Here is a 16374-nt window from a genome sequence, read left to right as displayed (position 1 = left end):
AGAAGCACAATGGGACAAGTGTTTGGGAAGACACTCTGAGCAAACCAAATCAATCAGAGGGGCTTGTGACTTAAGCCATTCTGCAAGACCTTAGGTTGAATGCAGCATCACTGGCACACCCAGCCAGACTTTGTAGTTCTGCTGTTTGGGGAGAGGACAGCTTCTCCCCAGAGAAATGGTCTTTATAGGGTGAAAGAACATGGCCTCAAATGCTGGTTGCCAGGGCCAGTTCCCACTGCTATGCATTATATGCAACATTTGAACCCTCCAATTACAACACTATTATGTTAACCACTGCCCAAAATACTGTGAAACCCCCACTCCAAATCCAAAAATACTGTTATCACTTACATATCTTTGATTGTGCTAACTGTTTTGTCAATATATTTAAAAAAAGAAGAACATGAAGAACATTTAGTCTTTTTCATTTTAAAATCATAACTACGCCTCCTAATCAGGGACTGCAAAATAAAGTCATGTCATTGGACTTTGAGTTCACTTCTTCTTTTGCAACATAATGCAACACATTTTTAGTTTCTTCATCTTAAAGTCATAAAAGAAGCTGCTGTCACTCTACAAAAAACAGATTTCTCTTCTTATTCCCACCCTCAAGATACTTCCAGTTTTTTCAAGCTGATTCTGAGCTAGTGTAGAAATTGCTATTGTTTTAATGTAATGGTTTGGCTTGTAAAAATCCAACATATTTTTTTGAAGGAAATAAAACAGAACAGTTTTATTTCTCTTTCTAATATCTGAATATTAAAAGCATTGCTGTATGCTTTAGTTCTCCAAGGTTCAAATCTCACTGAAAGAGTTTATTATATTTTTCATTTATTTTTTTATATTTATATATAAATTTGAATCTCTCTAGTCAGATTACTCCCAGCTTCTAATACAAAGTGGCCATAACTGAAGACTGGCATATGCTATTCTCCTCAAAATCATTTTGCCATGTTATTCCACCTGATGTACCCATGTTTGTTACACTATTTTTGGTATTGACACAAGACTGCTACCTTTGTGAGCAGCTCTATGATTGAAGATTTAATGAGAATTGCTAAAGATGAAAGATGAAGCACTGAATTTCATGAAATTGTAAATCCTACCACAATTAATTTGAAGATGCACATTCCAAGCATGTGCCAAGACACAAACCCATGTGATTAAAGGAGAAAGCATCAGTCTTCTTTTAACACTACCTAGATTTTACATCACAGTCCTAATTTTGTTAAAACAAAATTTGAATGTTTGACTATGGAAAGGATGAGTTTGCTTTGTTTAAAATTAGAAGTACATCCAAGGAAAGTTGAGGGAAATTATTGGCCTGTAGTGTTAGGCAAGAAGAGCATTGGTCACACCCTCAGTAATGGCTGGATATTTGTGAAAGTCACAAGAAATACTCAGAGTTTTTAGAAAGAAGAATCCCTGTACAGGTGTGCAGATTATAATCTTGCAATGAGTTCCACTGGTCTTTCAATTCATATGAACAATAACTTCTAAGGAACATTAGAAATAATGAAGTCATGATGAAGTACAAATAGGGAAAGTATGCCAAACCTCAACCTGAGGTGGCTGGCAAGTTATAGAAGCAAGTTATAGAAACATTTTTACAAGCTTAAACTAGCAGGAGAGTTGCATAATTGATTGGAAAATTACAGAGAAAATAAACTTTCATTTTCATGGAAAATGTAAGTTTGTGCCTCGGAGGCTACATTTGGAAAGTTCCTTTGGTGTTCAAGCACTCCACTCCAGACAGTTCATGTCCAGGAGCAGGAGTACCACATCTGTGCCCTGCCCAAACTAGAAGTCTTTTCAGCTCAATAACCTGAGCTCTGTATCACATGAAAGCAGTCACCTGGCCTTCTGATCTGAGCAAGCCTTCCCAGACCAGTGGCACAGCCTTGTGTTCCCAATCCAGGCATGCTTCCCTCACACCAAGCTGCCTCCTCTTCAGTTGGATCTGACTTGAGAAAACAGATGAGCCTTTTAAAGGATTTCCACATTCCCATGGATTATAGAAAGACACAGTTTATTAAAGCTCATTTGGAGCATTTCCTCAAAGAGGAATCTTACTGTGCTTCAGTCCTGTTGCAATTCATCAATGCTGATTTTTTTAAACTGGTGTCCACTGTATTTATCTGCTGACTTTTTCAATATTTACACAGGATGTAATGATCCACTGATAGTTCACTAAGTAGTTCATTTATCTTGTTGCAAACCAAACTAGGAAATCTCTAGGAAGCATGGCCAGCAAGCCAAGGGAGGTAATCCTCTCCCTCTTACTCCACTTCCATGAGAGCCCACCTGGAGTACTGAATCCGGCTCTGGAATCCCCAACATACGGATGTGGACCTGTTAGAGAGAATCCAGAGGAGGCCATGAAGATGATAGGGTTGGAGAAATTCTCCTATGAACACAGGCTGAGAGGTGGGGTTGTTCATCCTGAAGAAGGCTCCAGAAGACCTTGCAACAGTCTTCCAGTACCTAGGACAGGTGGAGAGGAACTTTTCACAAGGGCATGCAGTGATATGATACAGGAGAATGGCTTTAAGATGAAAGAGGTTTAGGTCAGATATTAGGAAGAAATTCTTTATTGTGAAGGTGGTGAGGTACTGGAACAAGTTACCTACAGCAGTGGTTGAACCAGGCAACCTGGACAAGTGAAAGGTGTCCCTGCTCACAGGAGAGGAGTTGGAAGTAGATAATCTTTAAGGTCCCCTCCAACCCAGACCATTCAATGATTCTATGATCCCCAAACTGTTTTTTACAAGAGCTCATAGCCAAAGATTTATGACCTGCAGATCAATATGCAGGATCAGTGCTTTCAGAATCCCTCCATTCCATATATTTCCAAGAGAAAATCACAAGTGCAATCTCGGCACTGTGCCTAGAACCTGCAGGGCAAGTGGCTATTTGGAACACAGATCCTGAAGTGCCCCTGTGCTAGGTTGTCCCTGTGGTTCCCTTTTCCCTGGCACCTGTTCTTGCCACCCTCAGTTCATAGCCAGAACAAGCAGGTCTCAGCCCTCCTGGGGGAGACTGAATGATATTGCAACACAAATATTAGCAGCAAGACTCTTGAAATGCTCTGAAAGGGAAACAAAGGAAGACTCTGTTCACACCATTACCCCTCTCTGTACTATCACACAGTGAACCTAAGTCACTGTTCCTTGCTTCTTCATCAGCCTCCAGGTTTTCTGGTATCAGCCTTTGGATGGGTTGGGCCAGCAGCCACTCCTGGACATATTCTAACTAACTCCAATAGAATCAGCCACATTTTTCCAGCTTTACACTGATATTACAGAAGGACTGTGCAGAGTATTGGTGAAAGGCAATGCAGACATTTTAAGATTATAGTAACAGATATATTCAGAACTTCAGAGTAATCATGTTCACATACTGATGAAGGTAATATATATATTTTAGTTTGACTAAAGAGGGCATAAGATTTTTTCAAGGAAGAGAAAGATAATTGAAATGCTTTGAGATTAATTATTGCTTGTATTTTATGGATTTTTACTGGTTTGTAAAGTTGAATGTGATAAAGTAGCTTCAGAACACTGTATTGAAATGGAAAAAGAAAAAACATTACTTTTTCAAGGCTCCCCCTTTTCTGATAATTATTTGTTGAATTCAGCAGAAGTTAATTAGAAATTTCAGGACTTTTTTCCAGGGGGGGAGTATTTGTTTTAGGAAATAAAAAAAAATTGCTCTAATACCAAATTTGTTCAGAAAAACACTCACCCTGGCTTAATGAGGGAAAGAGGAGTAAAGAGCTCAGTTTTGTGATCTTCTGTCACACTGGTGTGTACTTTTTTCTCCAAGTGCTTCAGCTGAGGCCAACAAATCTGCATGTATAGAGCAGAGCACTTATCAGGTTATATAAGATTAAATAAGGGTGGCAGATTTAGGTCACACCAAAGGTAAAAATACCCATTATTTTTCAGAAATGAAAAAGTAGATACCATAAAATAGGAAAAGATAATACATATTTGACAAAATTTGGGAGGAAGAGACAAGCCTTGTATAGAACTAAGAGGTAGCAAAGACAATTGATGCCACAAGCTCCATGGCTGGAAGCTCTCCATCTCAGTGGGAGCACTGAGACAACCAGAACAACCTGCCACAAAGTCTCTACCTGAGGAGTACCATCCTCATTGATTTCTTTGATTTAGAAATTATTCTAGTGCTCTAGTCAGCCAGATAATCGCTTTACAAAAAGAATTATTAGTATCAGAACTTCTGCAGCTCTGAAATGTCCCTCAGCAAGCAAACAACTAACTCTTCCACCCACTCAGTACGCCCCCACTTGTGAATTGCAATTAGCATTGCAAATGTCTTTCCCTTTTCAGAACTATTGATTGTGCTATTAAATAGCAGCAGAGAGTTTAAATGCTTGGAAATCTGCTTTAGCTTCCATTCTCTGTTATCTATCTACCTACCAAACTATCTATCAATTATCTATCTATCTATCAGAAAAAAAAAATCCAATTATCTACAGGTACTACCATGACACAACCATTGCACAACCTTCTATTTATGGGCAAGATATATAATACTATAGTATTCCCACTCACCTTTCAAAAGCTTTATTTAACATGGTCTGATTTTTTTCCCACTATTTAGGGGAAATTCTCCTGTTGTACATTCCCCCTGAGCATACCCTAGACAAAACTTCTATGACTAATTAAAAGAAATAGTATTAGGCCAGTTCATCTTCTGTGTGTCTCTTTGTTTTTTCTGCTTAATACCTCACTTTATTTAAACCTGAATATATAGATATGTATGGATGTGCTGGTTATAAAAAGGCAGAAAGAAAGTGATATTCAATATATAGTTGCTCTTACATGCAGACATTGCTTTTAAGGGTGAACAGAAGGCTGTATGATGACTGACAGGAGTTCAGAAAATTGCAAATGTGGGCAGTGAGCAAAACTCCACATTGGTATGAGTGTTCTTAATACACTTGGTGCAACACTGGTATAAACCCAGCAATTTACCACGCACTGCAAGATGATTGCAAACATCCTCTATAATCCTGTGAAGGCCTAGTGGTGGAAGCAGAAAGACTGAGAAGTATTAAGACTCTGAGGAAGAGGTTGAGCTAGAGCCTCACTCTGCCATGCCTATGCCCCACATCACAACCTCCTCAATTAAGAAAAAGAAGGTAAAGTAGTAAATACCTGAAAAAAACCCTGAAAAATATAAGGGAAAACTCTCTCCCTTTTGAGAGGAATGGAGGGCCCAGTATGCTGACTAGACCTAATCTGCTGCTCATTGTCATCTTTGAAAGGTCATGGGAATCAGGAGAGGTGTCTGAGAACTGGAAGTAGCAAAAGTCACCCCAGTCTTCAAAAAGGGAAAGAAGGAGAACTCAGGGAGCTACCAACCAGTCAGGTCAGCCTCAGCTCAGTCCCTGGAATGGTGATGGAGCAGAGAAGAAAGTGGTGGATATTGGTTAGCTCAACTTAAACAGGGTTTTCAACACTCTCTGTCACAATGTCCTGATAGACAAACTCAGGAAGTGCAGACTGGATGAGTGGACAGTGAGGTGGGTTGAGAACTGGCTAAATTACTGATCCCAGAGGATCATGATGTGTGGCCCAAGGTCTAATTGGAGGCCTGTCACTGATGGTGGTCCCCAAGGTTCAATACTGGGCCCAGTGTTATTTAACTCATTCATCAGTGACTTGGGGCAGAGGCCTCCTCAGTGATGTCACTGCAGGCCCAGAGCTGGGAGGAGTGGCCAACACCCCCGAGAGCTGGGCAGCCCTTCAGAAGGGCCCTGACAGGCTGGAGGGATGGGCACAGGAATGGTCTGGAATTCAGAAAAGGCAAATGCAGGCTCCTGCACTGGGGAAGGACCAGCCCAGGCACCAGCACAGGCTGGGGGTGCCCTGCTGGAAAGCAGCTCTGCAGAGAAGGGCCTGGGGGTCCATGGACAATGAGCTGTCCATGAGCCAGCAGGGCCCTGGGGCCAAGAGGGCCAATGGGATCCTGGGGTGCATTAGGGACAGCAGTGCCAGCAGGGCAGGGAGGTGATCCTGCCCCTCCACCCAGCCCCAGTGAGGCGTGTCTGGAGGGCTGTGTCTTACCTCAGGACAAGAGAGACATGAGAGAGACACAAGGAGCTCCTCAAGTGGGTACAGCAGAGAGCAACAAAGACATTTAAGGGGCTGGAGAACCTCTCTTATGAGACTGAGGGAGCTGGGCCTGTTCAGCCCTGAGAAGAGGCAGCTGAGAGGGGACCTCATCAGAGTCTGTAAGTATTTGAAGGGAGGGTGTCAAGAGGAGCCAGGCTCTTCCCAGGATTGCCAAGCTTAGGACAAGAGGCAACAGGCAGAGACTTATGCACAGGAAGTTCCACCTGAATACGTGGAAGAATTTCTTCTCTGTGAAGCGAACAAGCACTGGCACAGATTACCCAGAGAGGTCATGGAGTCTCCCTCATTGGAGATGTTCAAGAACCATCTGGACAGAATCCTGTGCCATGTGCTCTGGGATGGCTCTGCTTGAGCAGGGAGGTGGGAGCAGGTGACCTTCCAGCCTTTCCCATTCTGTGATTCTGTGAGATTGCTGTACCACCACAAAAAGATTCACAAACTCTGTGTCCAGGAAGGGAGGAGACAGAAAACTGCAATTTTAACAACTTCTGACACTAGAGGATGAGCACGGTATGGAAAATCAACACATCAGAAGGGCTTTGTTTATTTCAGACAAACTCCAACAAGACTTCATTTGCATTTGCACAAACAGCAAAGTGTGCTACAGTAAGCTTTTCTAAAGTGATTAGCTGGAGGAGGGGAAAGCAGACCTTCCCAGCTTTGAAGATCCATTTGTAATCAGGGGAGGGATGCAATTAGTGATCATATGAGTCAATCCAGAAGAGGGGAGTCCATGCTGCTCCAGAGGACTCTGCCTTGGGAGAGCCCACTGGGCTAATCCTCAGCTGCAGCTACCAAGGCAGCTTTTCCTGAAGTGCTTGGGGAAGAGATGAGTTTTTGACACAAGTTTGCCTAATTTGATGCTTTCATAGAAGCAGCTCCATCTCCATAATCAAGAGCTTTTCTCTTTGCTTTCCTGTTTTGCTTTTAAGCTTGTCTAGCCACAGTATTTTGACAAATTTAGAGTACATCAGCATTAGGGATGTAATACATTCAAGTGATGTTGCAGACAGGCCTTATGCAAACAGAGACAAGTCTGGGAATCCATGGGGTCATGGTGAAGTGCTAGGAACAAAGGAAAAAACCTCATGGGGAGGGATTATTCACTTGTTTCTGACACAGAGTTTCAAGCTGAGAGAATCAGCTGCTTTGGAAAAGTCTCACATTATCACATGTGTCTCTTCTGATAAAACATCAGGTAACACTGTGTTCCAGGTGTAAAGTACTCAGCTTGCTTATTGACTGCACAGTGGTAAATTCTTCATTAAAGCTGGTTTCTAGCTGTATCTCAGAAACTGAATGTTCATTTAAGTGAAAAGTGACCTGAAACCATTGCTGCTGAGCAATCAGACCTTATATAGGAAAGTCTGTGCAAGTCATCAGACAGATTGCAATAAGGTATCTCAGAGGTGAAAGATAAAAACCCAACTACAGTTGGCTTGGCAAAAAGTGTTCTCACAGGAACATCTTGCTCCACGAACACTGCCATTCTTAGAAACAGACCAGCTTTAGGCATGGTTTCTAAGATTCAGGGGAGTCTGGGGACTAGACAAACATCCTTTCTTGAAAATAAGAATTTAAATTTTTTGCTGAACTGAGATGGACCAATCAACCAGGCCAGAAGAGTGGAATCCCCCAAGAAAACTGCCATGCATACAGTTGCTCTTCATGACAAGAAGGGGAGCTTAAACTTGTGACTCCTGCATGCCAACAAACTTTGGTAAGTAATTAGCTCAAGACCATTAGTTTCTTAATTGGTTAGCTATTCCTTCCTTCCTATATCTGCAAATGAGAGGGTAAATTTTCCTGTGATAGGAAACTCAGCTATAATGTTATATCCTAAGGAGAGTAGTTTCAAAGTGTTTGTTTTTCTCTTGAGACCTGATGAGACAGAATCTAACTGTTTTTACCTCTATGAGTTAAGGAACTCAATGACCTTTTTATCTATGTATACAAAAGTAAGACCATTCAACAGGCAGGTGGTCCCACACCATTGCATCTCCAATCTGTAACTTTTCATTGGAACTGCATTTCACTGCTCTAGCTCCAGCACCTCTAGGTGAGCCTCACATTTCAATTAAGGTAATTTCCAGCCAGTTATAATTTTTATCCCCCTACTTTTACATTGATTTATAGAAATTGTGATGAAAGATTAGGAAAAAAAATCTGTTAGTGTTCAATTACTTCCTTTTTTTCATAGCAAGCTGGTTACATTAAGCAAAAAAGGTATTAAACTGCCACACTGACGTGGAACAGCGAGTTGACTTAGATTTGCTTTTGGAAAATGAGTCAGAAGAAATGAATTTATATTTCCTTAAATGTTGCATATGTGCAAATATTCTGAGTGTTCAGTAAGCAGGCAGTTCAGTAAACCTACAGCACGCTATAAAACCTCAGCAGAATCTGAATGGGAACATCACAGAAAAAGGAGTTATGGGTGCAAAATATGCTTGGACAGAAATCACCATTTCCCTGTACAATTACATAGTTTATTACAGCTGATTTTTCATGCAATTAGTAAATTAGATCAGGATGTTCTAAGTTTATTTTTTCAGCAATCTGCAAAATATTAAAAGCAATAAAATAACAAATCCAGACATTTATATTGAAGTGCCTATGGGGCAAGTTGCCATATTTCAGGCTTACTAAGGACTTTATTGCCAAATCCCAAATTATAGGACACTGACATAAAATGAATCCTTTTAGTGCAGCTGTGTTTATTTTAGTACAGAGTATGCCTACGTTTGTGCTTTAGTTCAGATCATGAACGTGCTTTTCAAGGCAGATTGTGCAGTTGCTGCCACTTAGAATGCTTTGATTCATATGATGGAAAGGCCTCAGAGGATACTTTTACAATTAACCAGCTTCTTTTCAAATTAAATCAAACTGGATGATGGGATTGAGGAACACATTTACTGTCCTCCAGCTGCTATGACCATTTTGTCCTTTGAACCAGAGCAGAACTAGTTTGAAGTAAAACTCCCCTGAAATGGGAAAAAATTGTTCTCAATGAGTCCTCCACACTGGCTGGATCTCTTCCTATGGCACTGAACTTCTTGCATGTGTAGGTACAGCCACCAGAGACCTACAGTAAGCACCAAAAATCCCTTTCCATTCCTCATAAGGAAAAAAATCCAAGCCTCAGTGGACAGTGGGTTTCCCAGGCAAGTGCTTTTGAGCCTCTGATGTACAAGTGAGATCATAAATTATCTAACTACTAAACTACAGAGAAATTTAATGTGATCTTTCCCAAACAGAAATTAACCTAATATTATCCTACAAAAACACCAAAGACATTTCAAACCATGCTGGTGTATGTAATTAGAATAACATGGCTTATGTCACATCATGTTCACTGGCTTGCATGAAAACCCCCAGAAAGAAATATCTCCCTTTTGTCTTTATTTTAGACTGTAAGGCCACTGGCTTAGGAACCACAACATTGTGATACAGCAGTGGAAATCCCCTTTCTGTTCATGACTTGGGCTTGCTGCTGTTTATCCATTCACCAATTTCACCTCCCTGTGTATGCTCTTCACAAAAGCTAAGCGTATTTGTCCACACATTTGGCAATCAGGGATTTCCATCTGGAGTTAAGTTATGCATGCTTACTGAAGTGCATCTCAAGGACAGTCAGTCTCAGTAATACAAAACCTCCTACAACAGATAATGGAGTTAAGTTCAATGTCAAGTACCTAGATTTGTTAAAATATTTTAAATTTAAATTTGAAATCAAACCATAAAAGTTGTACAGGACATTTTAAGTCAAGTATAAGCTCTGCTTCTATGACCTTAGACTTATCTATATAATTTGGTGATTTTATTTATTTTGCAAGAGGATAATAAATAACAGGAGTTACAGCAGTTTCCATGCAGCCAGATAATGATTAGTGCTCCCAAGGACAGAGTTCAAGGGAATGTCACCCCTTAACTCTGTATCCCCTCAGGGAAGTTTAGTTGTTAACACAGTCTTAAACAAGTGCAAAGTAGTATGTAGCACATACAAATTTCATAGTTATGTAATTATGCAAATGACACTTACATGAACTATATCATCCATAAGAGAAAAAAATACCACTAAGCCTTGTGGAAAAGAATTTCCTGCTTTTAGAGGCACTAAATTTAGATGTCTAATTTAAGCATCAAGGCAGCCATTATCTGATTCTGTTTATGATCAAAGCAGGGAATAATTGCCCCTGTCTCAGCTGAGGAACAACATAATTTTCATAGTGGGTGGAAGCCAGTGATACGCTGGGAGGGATTAGGAAATTTATGAGCTGGATGGCAAAGCCTTTGATTCTGAATGCAAACAGATGGAGACCCTGGCACATCAGGGCCAGGGGTTTTCTACCAGCCAGGACTTTGAGGACATGCTGTGTAGACCATATTCAAGTCCTTGCCCACACACAGTAGATCCACTTTTATACCTTGCCAAGAGACGTGTTTCACAGGCTTTTCTGGATTTGATACAAGGATAGAACCAGTCTTGAGTTTCCTGAGTTCCCATTAGCTACATTTTTATAAGGCATATACATTTTTATCTGTTACTCAATTTTGACATTGCAAATGCACAGTTCTCTTTGGTTTGATATGTATGTGGCATAGCAAGCTTTAAGAGGATGACACTGGGGTGCTCTGGCAAAGCCCACTGCACCAACACAATCCTCTGTGGTACCTGTAAAGCAGCAGGGTGCATTCCACTTTAATGCCAGGGCCAGCCTGGGAGCTGGTAATCCAAGAACCTCTCTGTAAGAGGCATCTTTCACCAGGCAGCAGCACAGGACTGACCCTAGGAAGTTGTAGGAAAGTGAGAAGTAAATGGTAAAATGGAATGTCTGAACACGGAAGGTCCTCCCAGGAGTTCTTAAGAATAACAAAGCTGAGACAGGACTTCTGCCTGCCTGTCATTTAACTTAAATCATAGCTATTCCCTGACAACACAAGATCAATTTGCAATGCTTTGGAGATTCAGTGTGTATTTGCTTTGCTTGCTTTCTCTTTATTTGGAGAATATAAATGAGGATAGGAAAAAAGACAAAATTTTCAGAGAAAATCTTGTTCCCAAGGAAGAGAGAAAGCAACTGGAATAAAAAAGCCTTTTCTTGATAAGGGATAAGGTGGTATTACAGAGCCATGAACAAACCAGCACTATGTAAACCAAACTTAACAGAGTCTGATGGGCCAGTCAGGTATATAAACATGTAGACATCAGAAATCTGCTTACACAGAAACAGAAGTGATGGCACTGAGAAACTTTTCAGAGAATGCGTTATTGCTGAAAGGCAGGTACAGAGTTTAATCCAGTCTGGGAAAACTGCCTGCACTTTTGGTTTTCCAATGAAGGAACCTGCTGGTGGCAAAGCAGGAGTTATTTCAAGCCTAGACGTGTAGATGCAGGGAACAGAAGAAGTTGCTTATGAGAGGTGGGTGAAATTGCCAAAGATCATGAGGACTGGTTGGGAGTTAAGGCTGAAATAAGTCACTGTGGGGCAAATGAACAATCACATCCCATGAGAACTGATCATGCTCATCTTACAGAAAAGACTCACATACTGAGGAATGACTTACCTTATTTCAAAAGTGCAAAATGTTTACACAGTAACAGAAGATCCCAAGACATACATTATCTACAGCAAGAGTGGAAAGCTTAGACCACACTGCAAGAGAACTTGGTATATTCTGTACAGAGAGACTTCATGATGAATACTTAACATCTTTTGAAAGATGCAGTGTCAAAACCACTAGAACTTCTAGAAAAAAAAAAAAGAGAGGTTCATGAAAATGTCTGTTAAACTTTCTGGTTCTGCTAAGTGGATAAAGTATTGGATAAAGTATAAGGAGAGCCTTATTTACACAGAGAAACCGTAACAGATGCAAAACCAGCTTTCAGTAGTAGGGGGAAAAAATACATCCTGGTGAGGGACCAGGAAAAAAGGCAAGAAAAAATTACTTAAGACTTATCCACAGAGCACAAGAAGAAACTAAATTATGAAGATCTGTGCATCTAAACTCCAAAATTCAACACCTTTTGCCATTCTGAAGATGGAACTAGATGCTGCAAATCCTGTCAATCTCTGTAGTGGTTTTTTGAGGTGGGCAGATGGGCCCATTATAAAATCATCAGCTTGTACACAGCATTTCAGTACAGCTCAGTTATGACCAGTGAGTCTATTCCCGTGTTTCAATTCCCACTTATTTCCTTTGTAGTGAATGGAGCACAAATGCAGAGACACAGCAATTAAATTGTCATTCACAAAGGCTGAAATTGAAGTACATCTTTCCAACAGGGGCATCTATGCCTGCATTCACATTATTACTAGATCCTTCACTGTTTCCTTTTCAGTGGTTTAACAGTTGCCTAATAATTAGATATTCAGTTCACTGCTCAAAAAACTCCTGGAAACATGATGTGAAAAAGAAAAAAATAAATGAGAAAGTGGTATACCTGTCTGAGGAAATGCAGAGAAAGCCAAACCCCATCTGTCTGCAGTCATCTGCCTGGACATTGGATGTAGATTGTCTGAAAGCTACACATTTGCAGATCAGGTAGAGCTACACATCAATTTGCACACCATAGCACATTAGTTTGCCACAAAGAAAATGTGCTGTTCCATACTTTTAGCTAGCCCTGCCTCATGTTCCATTAGCCCTGACCATAGGAGACTTGCCCAGTCTTGCTGTTCCCAGATGAAATTTATTCCTGAAATCTATCCCAGCAAACCACCAAAAATTATCTTAGTTTCTTAAGCTATAATTAGATGTTTCATTCCCATTGCACTGATCTTCTGCCTCTGAGCAAATTTTGAGTTTGCTGCTAGATAGCAATAGTCTTTCCTATATGTAACAGGTATTCATTAACCATTTTTACTGGTGTCCTTTCAAAATTACAGGCCCCAGCATATCTCCTATGAACACCTGGTGACTGTTGTTATAAGATCTGCTTCTGTATGCAAGAATTGACTGGCCAAAGAGGACAAAGATACTGGCTCTGCTATACAAATAGAAGTGGCAGGTCAGGTCCAGAGTGAATAACAACTGCATCCTCCAGGCTAGGTAGGGAAGGGAAGGACAGGGAGCACAGGTGCAGCGAAATTGAGGGGCAGATAGGGAATAACTGCTAAGAACACATGGAGAAAGGACAGATGATCCTGAGGTTCATAAACTCTTCTGTATTTGTCGAGGCTTAGCAGCATTCAGGAAGAAGCAGGAGCTCATTTTATTTTAAAAGATGCTATCTGGGCATTCCAGAAATAGACTGGTCTCTGACTGGCATTACATTAATCAGCCTCACTGCCATTGCTATAACAAAACTCATCTCTAGCTACACAGGGAATGACTACAGCTATGCAGAATATGGCTCCAGCAGAGCATGGTCAGGGGGTACTGCAGCAGCTGATTCTCTAACAGCAGTAGAGCCAGGCCTGTATTTATCCATCCTGCTGAGCTCTGTGCCCTGCTCCTCAGAAAAGCAGCCTTTGCCATATTCCCAACGTGACAGATCTATCAAAAGCTCTGCTTCTTGGTGACACTGCTGCACATAATACCAGGTGCAGAACTAGAGATGATATCAAGGAGCTGCTCAGTTATCTTTGCTTGCTCAAAGTCTGTAAAGTAACAATGATGAAGCTAATTAATTGTAGGCAATTAGTGCAGGTATCTGAACAAGGAAGAAAATTTTAAAAATTAAACAGATTGACTTTGGATGTGGTTGTATCTTTTTCTATCTTGTCATGATAATTTCTGTTGAGTTACACATTTGACATCATAGGAAGAATTCAGTTTGATGTGAAGACATTTACATGTAGGCATTCACAGACAAATGCCTAAACCCTATTTTTAGTTAGCAAATGCTAAGGAGCTCCTTAGGAAGAGTTCATTTGGACACCTGCCTGGGATTCAGATGCCTAAAAACAGGCATCCAACCATGCTGTTTGGTTGCTGTGGAGATCCCTGACGAGCCCTAGCACATGCTCCAGGGAGTTCTCCTGGACCCCTCTGGTAAAGTCCAGTCTTGAGGAGACATTTAAAAAGCAACCTAAGAGATCTCCAGTATTTATATTCTCACATTCAAGGCTGCAGAACCCACTTTTCAAGCCTCACTGGAGGTCAATAAGTACTGGAAAGAATTGTTAGTTAATTTGAGTTCCAAATGAGAAGCAGAGCCGGGAAACATGTTGAGAATCCACATAGCCTGTCTTCTTGACTAAGGCTCTGGAGAGAGACTTGGGACATTCAAAAAGAGCAGCACACTGAGCCAAAATCTGCTGTTTGTAATGTGGGCATCACTATGTGGCTTGATGTCGGAAAATCCAGACAAAAACCAATTTCTTAGTTCATGGGAGGAGGCCACAGAGGAGAAACACAAATACCTAAGGCAATGCACTAAAGAGCCTCATGATATTGTCTAGAAACAATGAAGGAGATCCAAACTGTAAAAATGTAGAAGAGCAAATCTGATGAATCATACACTGCTGGACAGACACTCCATGGGAGAAAGGGAACAGAAAGGTAGCAAGGCTGAAAAAGATCTGAGCAGCATACACAGGAGGAAGGGTCAGAACTGGGATTGTGGTATTCAGTAACAACAAAAAAATAAGCCCAAACTAACAGCCAGCACAAATTGCACTTTTATTAGGAGCTCCACTGTGTGCAGTGTGTAATACAGAGTTTAGGAGCAGGAAAGCACCAAGGCCCAGTGGGGATCCCATGGGTTTACCAAGTCCTCCTGGGAGATGGCAGGGGCTGGGCAGCCCTTCCTGATGGCATATTCTTGAAAGCACACCCCAAACACTGCCATGTGTCTACCTTCATGCCAGGATGAATTGGAAGGGATCCAGACAAAAGCAAGGCAAATGACAAAGAGCTGGAGGGAATGACTTCAAAGGAAAGATTAAATGAGCTAAAATACACATAGCATGGCTAAGGAACCACTGGAGGTCAGGAGACAGGGAATACAGTAACTGTGAGCCATTATTAGGCAGAGGTATAAATGAAATGACCTTTTCATTCTCTAAATGAAAAGGTCAATCATTGAGAGTAAATAAGCAGGAGGAAAACTTTGTCTTCTTATTAATATTCTTTTCCTTAATTTTTGCTCCATATATGGTAGCTTTACCATACCATCATGGAATGCCAGATGCAGGAAGGACACAAGCACTGAACAAAACCCTGTCTTTTTTATTAGTGTACTTTAAATTCCATTTTATAATTCATTTAATTGCCTCCTCTCTTACTGCTGTAGGCCAGGCTCATCATTACACAGGACTAAGGAACCAGCTCTCTCTGAAACCAAAACTATTTCAACAAGGCACATTCAAAATAATTTATGAACATTTCCAGTATTGCTACAAGATTATTCCTTCTTCTATTCCTTGTTATTGCAGGACCAAACAGTCTTGGAATTCCTTGGGCTTATATAATTTCAATGAAATAATAAATGATATTATGATTTTTCATGAGAATTTCTCCTCCCATCTGTTTTTTGTTGTCATTGTTTTTGATTTTGCTTGGGGTTTTTTTCCTGTTCTGTCTTTGGGGCACACACAGAGACATCTGAAAACAGATTAACCCAAGTCTCACCTCTCAGAAGGAGAATCCTTGTCCTGTCATCAGTTTAGGTAGATTGTAGCCACTCAGGGAGGGCAGAAACTGTAACTGTGCTTCTAGCCTAAGAAATTTGTGCCTAGGACAATTCTTTGCATGTAACTATCCCCTATGTCCAAATGCTAATGTTTCAACAGCCACCTTTGTACTGCTTTCCTTATATTAGTTTCTTCTTTCATTACTAATGATTGCAAGCTTTTCCCAGTAAGGATTTTTTCCCTAGTAAATCTTTTGAGGGTGTCACTCCTACTACCTTTTCTTCCTTCTTACCCTTTACTCACTGGGGTAATGTATACAGCTGTTTTTATGTTATTTTTAATATCAGAAGGTCAGAACCTTGTCTGCATATAATCATACAAGTGAATACTAAACTCTGAGGGAGGTTTTCTTGGATCATGGAAGACTGATATTCTTCTAGGCAGTAAAATTACCCCCAGTATGAAAGAGAAAGACACTTCCTTTGCTCACAAGTCTCTTAAAAGTATGAGTTAAGAGCATCTCATCCTTTATGTTCAGCAGCCATTTGACCAAGAACTGAAAGAACTGAAAGAAACATCATTGAATCACAGAAGTTACAGCTGTGCAAAGCTCACACACTGGGAGTTGC

At 40.7% G+C, this 16374-nt stretch overlaps 1 long non-coding RNA gene across 11 annotated transcripts in view; it reads right to left on the bottom strand.

Moving 5' to 3' along the window:
- The window catches only part of LOC139591619 (uncharacterized), a 413264-nt gene that overhangs the window by 248229 nt on the left and 148661 nt on the right, over positions 1 to 16374 (bottom strand). The window contains exons 4-5 of one of the 11 annotated variants that reach the window (XR_011679702.1): positions 3745 to 3848; positions 2305 to 2484 (exon numbers count right to left, since the gene is read on the bottom strand). The exons of the other annotated variants lie outside the window; for them this stretch is intronic. This is a non-coding gene — a long non-coding RNA (uncharacterized lncRNA). The remainder of the gene's footprint in view (positions 1 to 2304; positions 2485 to 3744; positions 3849 to 16374) is intronic. 11 annotated transcript variants of the gene reach the window in all.

The sequence above is a fragment of the Agelaius tricolor genome, unplaced genomic scaffold (genome assembly GCF_023055355.1).
Source record: "Agelaius tricolor isolate 1412-34295 unplaced genomic scaffold, bAgeTri1.0.p SCAF_7, whole genome shotgun sequence".
Classification (NCBI taxonomy): Eukaryota; Metazoa; Chordata; class Aves; order Passeriformes; family Icteridae; genus Agelaius; species Agelaius tricolor.
The sequence above is the reverse complement of the archived record's forward strand: the minus strand, read 5'-3'. Positions and strand labels throughout refer to the sequence as shown.